Genomic DNA, 10,183 nt, shown 5'->3' on the forward strand with positions numbered 1-10,183 from the left:
GTGGCATTCATGTAGGTTTATACAATTAGACCAAAGAAAAACAATGAGAACCCAGAAACAGGTTCATGCATACATGTAACTGGTGTGTTGTAGACAGAGCACTTAAGATAGTAGCAAACATGGTGAGGAACTGGTTATCCACATGGAAAAACAGAAGCTAGACCCATACCCTACAAATGTTCCAAAATAAAATCCAAGGAATCTGAATTTATTTTATTTTTAAAAAATTTTAATTTGAGAAATTGATATAAAGAATAATAATTATTTTGACATTAAATAGAATCAATCTTACTAAAACTACCAGTCATTTTATAAAAGATGGGAATGTTTTCATATATTTGAAGCTCCTGAAAGCACTGAACAAAACAAAAATAAATTCTGCAAAAATTTTCACATCTTATGATGCCTGTTTCCCCTGATTTTCATTTTAATGTTTTTGCTATATATTCTATGAATATATCATGTCTTGTAACTTTCACAATGTTTATGTGCAATCACTCTAGATTCATTCCTAGTACCTTTCTTTGTAAGCTAATGTTAATAATCCTTGTTGACGTGGGAAGCTATAGTTCATTGACATGTCTAAGGAATGACATTGCACAAATTTTAATCCAGTCATCTGACCATGTACTTGGAAACAAGGTTCCTTTGAACACTCTGGACATATCCTGGTCATGTGTAATATCTTCTCTAGAGTGCCTATCACTGAGACAATTTGCTTGTTCATAAATCATGCCTGTGTTCATTTATATTTCTTTATGCCAAACTTTTTCCAGATGATTCCATAAGTTTACCTCCTAAACTGGGAAAAAAATTATTAATCCATCAAATGGATTAATCCACTAAAATCAAAGTCCACATGATCCAGTCAGTTACCAAAAGCCCCACCTCTGGGCATTGCTGCATTGGGGATCAAGCCTTTAAGTACATGAGCCTTTAGGGAACATTCTAGATCCAAATCATAACAGAGTTTATTTGATGTCAGCATATATAGAAATACTATAAAAATGGACACACTTTAATGATAGCTTTCAAATGGCAAAAATAAGAGGAAAAAAGAAAGATGGAAGAAAGAATAAATGAATACAAGAACTAAGAAGCATCTCACAGCGGTTGATGGTTGCTACTTGTGAAACTTCTTTTTCTGTGAGTTTGCACCTATCATTCTTCTCTTGCAGATGACAAGGGAAGTGACCTGAGTTTGGCTGGATTTTTGCTGTAAAATCTAAATTTGTGATAGCCATGACCAGCTCTCTTCATGGGTTCCTTTCTCTAGGACATAAGGTCTAGTTCATCCTTCAGCACCTTCTGAGGAAGAGATGGAGGCTCTTCTCCTCTCACTTGATTAGCAAGAGGCCACAATGCAAAGCCTGTGGGCTGGCTGCCACTGCTGCCCCTGTACCCGAGTCCTCAGTTGCTTGGCTTGGAGCAGGCAGTACCTACCCTCTAACCCCATCGTGAAAGGACATCACTTGGTTGTGATTTTTCTGATTCCAAGCAAAGTTCTAATGAGAAACAAGAGCTACCAGCAAGAAGAGGAGCTTGTTTGGTTCCCCTCCTGCCTGCATCATCTCAAAGGGAAGCAAAGAGAGTCCATCTTTGGTCCTAAAGATTTACATGGAGCAGGGAAAAAAGTGAAAACCCAAGGACACTGGACTCTCTCTCCACTGCATTGCACCTCCTCCTAGCCCAACCAGTCAGAGGGAAGCTAATGAGTTGCTCTTCAGAGATTGTAGGCCAGGAAGAGCAAAGTGGGTAAGCACATGGCTGGAGAGGAAGCCATCTCCACAGTTGGCCGTTGTGGACACACTTAACCTCAGTGCTCTGGCCAACTCATTCATAAAATTTGGGATCGTCCTATAGAGTCATTGTGAGAATTAAATGAGTTGATATAGAGAACTGCTTAATGCTTGGTTAACATATTCATTTTATAGTAATTTCAATCTGTAGGAGAGAGGAAAGTTAATAGGGTTAATAGGGTTTGGCTGAAGTGAATATTTGAGACGTCATTGCTACTCTAAATTATTTCCAAGGATCTTCCAATGTATCGTTGAATGCTTCAGAATACTGTTGAACATTCCAGGCTCAAATGGTGGGCCCACTTTCTGGTTGTTCAGTGGAAGACAGTGCAGAATGTATCTCAGCGGGTCAGACTCAGAAAGGAATGGTGTAGACACCTCCTTCCAACACCAGTTGTGGCATATTAGGCCAGTCATTATTCTTTCCCTACCCCAGTGTCTTCCTCTGTAAACTATAGATAGCAGCAATTTTTGCTTTATAGATCCATGAGTGCTGAGTAAAGTGATCTGTGTAAATCTGATAGTGGTTAGCATATAGTAAGTGCTCAATAGAATGTTAGGCATTAGAGTATGCAGGTACAAGTTCTTGATTGAACTGGATTTCAGAACTTGAAGGATTCACAAAATTATTAGGCAAACATCTCCCTGCATTGGCCCTACCCTTCATTTGATAGGCATGCTTCATTTTATCTTACTTCAAATATTCCATCCTTTACAAATTGAAAGTTGGTACCATCAGGTAAATCCATTGGTTTTATTTTTTCAATGCGTGCTCACTTCATGTCTCTGAACTGAAAACCTTCTGGAAAGGACTCACCATTGTAGATGGCAATTGAGAACATTTGTGATTCACGGGAGGACCTCAAAGATCAACATTAACATGAACTTGGAAGACGTTGATTCCAACCCTCCTGGATGACTTTGGTGGGTTAGAGACCTCAGTGGAGGAATTAACTGCAGATGTGATAGAAATAGCACAGGAACTAGAATTAGAAGCAGAGCCTGATGATGGCTGAATTGCTGTCATCTCATGATAAACCTTGAACAGATGAGGAGTCACTTTATTGGATGAGCAACGAAAGTGGCTTCTTGAGATGGAATCTGCCTTTAGTGGAGGTGCTGGGAACATTGTTGAAATGCCATCAAAGGACTTTGAATATGACATAAACTTGGGTGCCAATGCAATGGCAGGGTTTGCAAGGATTAACTTTGAATTAATTTTGAAACAGGCTTCTGCAGTGGATAAAATACTATCCAACTGCACCTCGTGCTCCAGAGACAGCTTCCATGAAAGCAAGAGCCAATTGATGCAGCAGACTTCATGGTCTTATTTTAAGAAGTTGCCAATGAAATGAAAATAAAGAGTAAAAGAAATTGTCACAGCCACCTTGACCTTCAGCAACAAAGCTGATCCATCAGCAGGCACCAACTTCAGGGCAACCCCCTCCACCAACAAAAAGATAGAATTTGTGAAAGGCTCAGAAGCCTGTCAGCATTTGTAATAATAAGTTATTTTAAAATTAAGGCATATACATATCTTTTATACATAACGCTATTGTACACTGAATAGTCTACAGTACACACATAATTTTTATATGCACTAGGAAACCAAAAAAAAAAAAAAAATTCACATGACACGCTTTATTGCTGTGTTCCCTTTATTGCTGTAGTCTCTTTATTGGGGTGATCAGGAAAACTCACACTATCTTTGAGGTATGACTGTATAAATAGGAAACTAGGTCATAGAAAAGGTAAGCGATTTGACAAATGTTTCATAGCCAGGTAGCTGAAGATCAGGCCTGGAATCCAGGGGTTCTGATGCCCAAGTCTGGGCTCTTTCACCACCTGCAGCTGCCTTGATGCATGGTGAACGGGGCTGCTCCATCCTTTTTAAGGTAATCGGTGTTCCAGGTTTGTTTGAAACCTTGGACAACCAATACTTGAAAGGGTTATGAGACTCCAGGCCAGGCCTTGAATTCTGGTTTTTATCCCAAGGTTTTAACTGACCTTTTTTTTTTTTTTTTTTTTTTAATCCATTTCCTTTTATTTGTCAAGTTCCTATCAGCCTCTCTCTTCCTCTCCCCTTGCATAGGAAAGCCGATCTGCCTTCCCTCCCCACTGCCCTTATTTTTAGGACTACAGTCTGTAGTGGAAACCCTCTTCTCTCCAGTGAAACAAAGCAGCTGGCACCTTTAGGGCTCTCCTATTATCATGATTATCATGGAACATTCCTAAGTGTTCCCAGTATGGCAGACACTGTAACATACAGGAGCAAGGAACCTGCCATCTAAATTAGACACAGACAGATCCACATAAAATAGAAAGGGGGAAAAAAAAGAGGTAGGGGTTGAGTGCAAGAGGACGAAGCAAGGGAAAGTGGGGGTCGCTGCCACCCCATCTCAGACTCTTGCTGAGTCAGTGGCTGTGGAAGACTTAGGAAGACACATCCAGTTTTTACTAAAGTGATGTAAAATTGCCCCTGAAGGGATTGTGTGAAATACCAGGGGTCCCCCTGCACCCCCCCCCCCATCTCTTTCTCTCTCATTTTTATTTCTGCCAGAGAATTTAGGGAAAGCACCTTCTCATGAACAGAATTGTTCCAAATCCGTCCTCTGCTGACTTTTCCATCAGCCCTCCCCAATCTCATTCCCCCACCCCATGTACTTTTGGTTTGAACTCAGAGAGCCAGCAGGGAAGCCAGGGAATAAAAGTATGGGGCAGCCGGCATGTCTAATTCCATGACAGACATGTGGCGAATGTAAAGGCCACCCCTGGAAGCATCTTTGATCTCTGGAGCTCTCTATGCAAACTATTTCCCCTCCACAGGGGCAGCGCCAATGCTACAACCCCCAGCCTCCTCCGTGGCCAAATGTAATCTTCCTTTTTGCATGCCCAATGTTGCCCCCCTGAACAAAATTTGTTCTTGCCAACACATCCTTGTTCGCAAAAGTGTCACTCTTCATCCTGTTAATTATTTCTACCGCATATATTTACCCCTTAGAATTTGAGAATGGAAAAGCCACACCATCCACAGCTACAGGGAAATATTTAAGCATAAAGCCAAACAGATTCATCATCGTAAGAACAGAATCAATAATTGAACACTTTAATGAACTAAGGCAAAAAATAAATATTTTAAGTGGCAACACTCCTAATAACGTCCTGTTTCTGAAGGTTGTCCATGGGATCCCCAGAGGGACCCTCCCCAAAAGAGGGGATGAACTGGGAGAGTTGCCCAGAGTTCTTGTATTCTCAGCTTTAATGGGCCACTTGGTTTTCTCTTTTAACAAACAGCAAATAAAAACCAAGAGCCTCCAGTGACAGGAGCTAGGAGGGACATGGAAATAGCAAAAATGCATGCCTGTCCTTCAGGGAACTCAAGTCAAACTAAGGATTTTTTTTTTTCATGGGAATTACTAAGTAATAGTCTATGCCCAGGGCTACATTAGGGACACAAAGAGCACATGGTGCAGGAAGGCAGAGGCCAGAGGGAAGGGCAGCATGTGCACCAGGCCATCTGCCCCTGGCAGTCACCTCACCCCAGGGAGGTGGGAAAAGGACTGAAGTGTCAGTCAGGGAAATGCTCTTCCATCTTACTGGTTTTCTCTCTTTCTTTCGTTAGGTGCATTGTCTTCAATTCTTACCTCTTTCTTCCCAGGATCTAAAATGGTTTCATACTGGAACAGTCTGAGGAAACATTATTGTACTTTTATTCAATTGAACTCTAAATGACATATCTCTGAAGACCAGGTATGGGCTGCTGGTATTGTGGTTTGGATGTGAGGTGTCTCCCAAAAGCTCCTGTGTGAGACAATGCAAGTAAGAAATTAGTGGGTTAGGAGAGCCTGAATCCAATAGGTGGATTAATCCAGGATGGGATTAACTGAGTGGAAACTAAAGGCAGGTGACATATGGCTGGGGGACGGAGGGTTCTGGGGGTGTGCCGCCTTTGGGGTATATGTTTTGTATGTAGCTAGTAGAGTCTCTCTCTCTCTCTCTCTCTCTCTCTCTCTCCCCCTTCCCTCCCTCCCTGCTTTCTTTCTTTCTTCTTTTTTTTGGGGGGAATATTTTTAGCTGTAGATGGACACAATATTTTATTTATTTAAGTAGTACTGAGAATCCAACCCAGTGCTTCACACATGCTAGGCACGTGCTCTACCACTAAGCCACAACCCCAGTCCTATCTCTCTCTCTTTCTCTCTCTCTCTCTGCTTCTGATCATCATGTGAGCTGCTTCCCTCTGCCACACTCTTCTACCATGAAGTTCTGCCTCACCTCGAGCCCTGAGGAATGGAGCCGACTGTCTAGAGACTGAGACCTCTGAAACTGTCAGCCCCCAATTAAACTTTTCTTCCTCTAAAATTGTTCTTGTCAGGCCTTTTAGTCACAGCAGTGAAAAGGCTTATTAAACAGCTGGATCCGTTGAGATCCACTGAGGAGGCAAGAGGTGGGATCAGGTGCACAAGAGAGTATTGAGGGCTTGCAGACAGTGGCACAAGTTTGGTACCTGTGGAAAGAGAGAGGGAAGGAAAGAGGACTGGGAAGGAGAAGGTTCCAACTAAGCAGAGTTTTGAGAAAGGCTCAGAGAGGCCATTATGGAATCCTCCAGCCCAAATTGCCCATGGAAGGAGATGTGTGTTCTCCTGAAATGTGCCTGCCTTAGTATCCTGTCATGCTTAGTTGTTGACTGGGAGCTATCTGAGGGAGGTATGTGGATGTGGTGGCAGATACAGAAAAGTTGAAGCTTGGGCCATCCATCAATGATGCTCCCACGGCAGGAGATCTGAGTTCTTCACAACTGCTTGACTCTACTTCATTCCAGAGAGACCACTGAGAGAATGGAGCAAATGAGACCTTGAACTACATTACACAGCATTTAGCATTATTTTATGCTGGTAGCTACCATTCATGCTAGGACCAGGAACTGTACATAACTACCCTACTAAGCCTCACAATAATCTTATGAGGTTGCTATTGGTGACCTATTTTACAGGCAGAATATTGAGGGTTAGAAAGATTATAGGCATGCTGCAATTATTGGTGGATCTAGAATTCAAACCGAATTTCTGGTTCCAGAACCATGATACATGTTACTTCTGAAACCACTTCTTGACTGGAGTCATTTACAACATATCTAATGACTGACTACTAGGTACTAAATCTGTGTTGTAGTTTTCTCATAGCACATCATCAGAGAAGGAATCCTTCATAAAACCATGTCAGACTTTATACCCACCCAAGAAACTTGAAACCAATACCTTCCATTTTCTCAGGTATCAAAGTAGAACTTTTGCCTTTGAGACTGTGGCTTAATAGTGCGGCAATGACAATAGAATTTCTGTCTTGGTTAGATGGAGTCAATTCTTCAAAAGCTTGCAGGCTCTGTAATAACTGATATTTTTCCAACTATGACCTAGCAGACAGACCCAAATCACTCAGCAGTAAAAATCCCACAAATCTCCAGGAGGCTGATGTTAATAAATGACACTAGGTATGCCTACCCATCTACAAGATACATTAGAAACTAATTCCAATAAAAATCCAAATCAATGCTAGTATTTCCATTTCGCTAAAAACATATGAAAACAGCAAGCCCCTGAAAACCAAGTTAGCTTAATTGCAGAGAAAATACAACCAAATTTGAGTATTAACATGCAGAAATCTGTCATAGCTGATGGAAAATGTAGCTCTAATACTGTGAAGTTTTCTCTTGAAAAAGCCTAAAAGGACGCTGTCAAGTTTGACAGCCCTCAAATGCAACACCCACGCACCCCCCCCCCCCTTGCCTGCCAATACTCCATTTCTATTTTAGAATGGCCTCTTGATAGATACTTCACCATCAGTCTTTGGAAATGATCTCAAATGAAAAATAAATAAATAAAAAACAGAAAGCTTTTCAGCTCAGATCCCCTGCTAGCTTGTGAGAATAGGTTTGGCAAGAAGAGTGGCACCCCCAATCAAAACAAATCCAAGTAACCTGGTTGGTTTTTCCACAGCTGGCTAAGGACAGGGATTATAATGCCATTACCACCCTCATTTTGGAGGGCTCCTTGCTTTTCACTGTCAAGAGCACATTCTCAAATGAAAAAAATAAATAATTTATTTAAAAGGCATATCTTTGACCTGTCACCCTCTAACTATATCCTTTAAGAAAAGCATTTTTTCCCTTTAAATAAACATTGTAGTATGTAAGTAGATCCATCTCCAAAAGCAATCAAAAATGTCCTAGCATAAGCTTGTCCCATTCAAACTTCAATACAATGAAGAACTTAATACTAGAAAAGACTGCATTATGCCAAATAGCTAATATTTTCAAAAATAATTACCTTTATGTACAAAATAAAAGAAAATCCAACAGAGGGCTCTCATATCATGTGGTTTAAATAAAAAAGGATGCAGGCATTAATCCTCCAAATTTTTCCATTTCACTTCCTTGAGTACATTTTCTGTTAACTATGTCTGTGCAACCATGCCCTGAGAGTTCAGCAGTCATTCTATACATATGTCTGGGACTGCCAGTCAAGGGAAGGGACACTATATTAAATGAGTCACTTTCTCAAAAGTGTCAATGTTTATCCATTAGTTCAGAGTCAAGTTGATATCCTTTAGCCCAGTATTCAAGGTTCTGCATAATTTGGCTCCAACTTATCTTTGCAACTTTTCCTCTGCCTCCAAGACCTCTGCTACCCAATATGGTAGCAACGGTCCATGAGTGTTTTTTGGGCTCTTGAAATGAGGCTGCTCCAAATTGGTAAGTGCTTTAAATACAATGTTCATGCAGGATTTAAATGTCTTAGTATCAAAAAAAAAAGTGTAAAATATCTCAATATTTTAAGTATTGAAGTGATATTGTTTGGGATACATTGGGTCATCCAAATCAATTGTAAAATTAATTTCAAGTATTTCTTTTGTAATACAGCTCCTGAAAAGTCTGAGATTGCACATGTGGATTGATTGTATTCCTGTTGGAAAAGCTGCTGGACCACACTACCCTCCCACCCAACTTTGCTTGCTGTTTTCACCTTGACCTAGTCAATTCCCAGTCTTTATTTAAATCTTACCGACCCTTCAAGTCCCTGTTCAAATTTCCTTATTCTGAGTAAGTATGGATAACATCCTTTTTGCAAAGCTTTTTGAATTGTGTTTCGTGTACTTTTGCATCTCTCATAGCATTTCTCACCTTGTGATGCAGTTTTTTTTTTTTTTTTTTTTTTTTTTTTTTTACTATTGGTGTGTAAATGTTGTAACACTCTTTGGTCCACCTCCCTGACTCTATCACAGCTCTTAGAGGGAATCTAAATTTCTTTGTTTTTCTGTGATCTCTAGCATACTATCTTGTACAAGTAAGATAATCAATAAATATTTATTAAGGAAATGATAAATGAATGGATGCATAAATGCATGAATGAAAAAATGGGTAGATAATCAAGACAGTATGTTATTGGCAAAATAATAGATGCAGAGATCAATGGAAGAGAATAGAGAGCTTGTAAATAAGCCACACAAACACAGTCAACTGATTTTTGACAAGGGTATAAGGACAATTCAATAGAAAAAAGGTAGTCTTTCAACACAAGGTGAGGAAACAATTGCATATCCATGTAGGAAAAAAATGAACCTAGACATTGACCTTTAACTTCTTACAAAAATTATAGATGTAGTTTTGTCATGCATCATAGATATGAATATACAATGAAAAACTATAAAGCTTCTAGAAGAAAGCAGGAGAAAATTTACATGAGTGTGGATTTCTCATTGAGATTTTGATTTGTACAACAAAAGCATAGTCAACAAAAGAATAAAAAAGATAAGTTGGACATTAGTTTAATTTAATTTTTAAATAAAGTTTTTTTCTCTGTTAACAACACTGTTAAGAGAATGAATATACAATCTACAGATTAGGAGGTTGTCTTAATCTTATTAGGGTTAGTTCCTGAATTTATTTGCAAACCATAAGAATTTGTATTCAAACTATACAAAGAATCCTTAAAACTGGACAATAAGAAAATGAAAAACCAATTTTAAAATATCTAACAGACACCATACAAGGGAAAATATGCAGAAGGCAAAAAAGCTTATTAGAAGATAATCAGCATCCTTCACCAGTAGGTAAATGCAAATAAAAGCAATGATATCTCATTCCTTATAAAACATGCATGCATATAACTAACAATAGGTCATATATCTGAGCATAGGCACTAAATATACAAGATGCTTAGAAGAAAAGAGGAATAAATCTTTACAGTCATCAATTAGACACCACTTTTATATGACACCAAAAGCAAGTGCAACAAAAGTGACATATATAAATAGAGTCTCATCACAATTACACGTTTTATGCTTCACCATCAAGAAAGTTAAAGGGCAATTTGGCATGGGAGGAA

This window comes from Marmota flaviventris, chromosome 16 (assembly GCF_047511675.1).
Source record: "Marmota flaviventris isolate mMarFla1 chromosome 16, mMarFla1.hap1, whole genome shotgun sequence".
In the NCBI taxonomy this organism is placed as follows: Eukaryota; Metazoa; Chordata; class Mammalia; order Rodentia; family Sciuridae; genus Marmota; species Marmota flaviventris.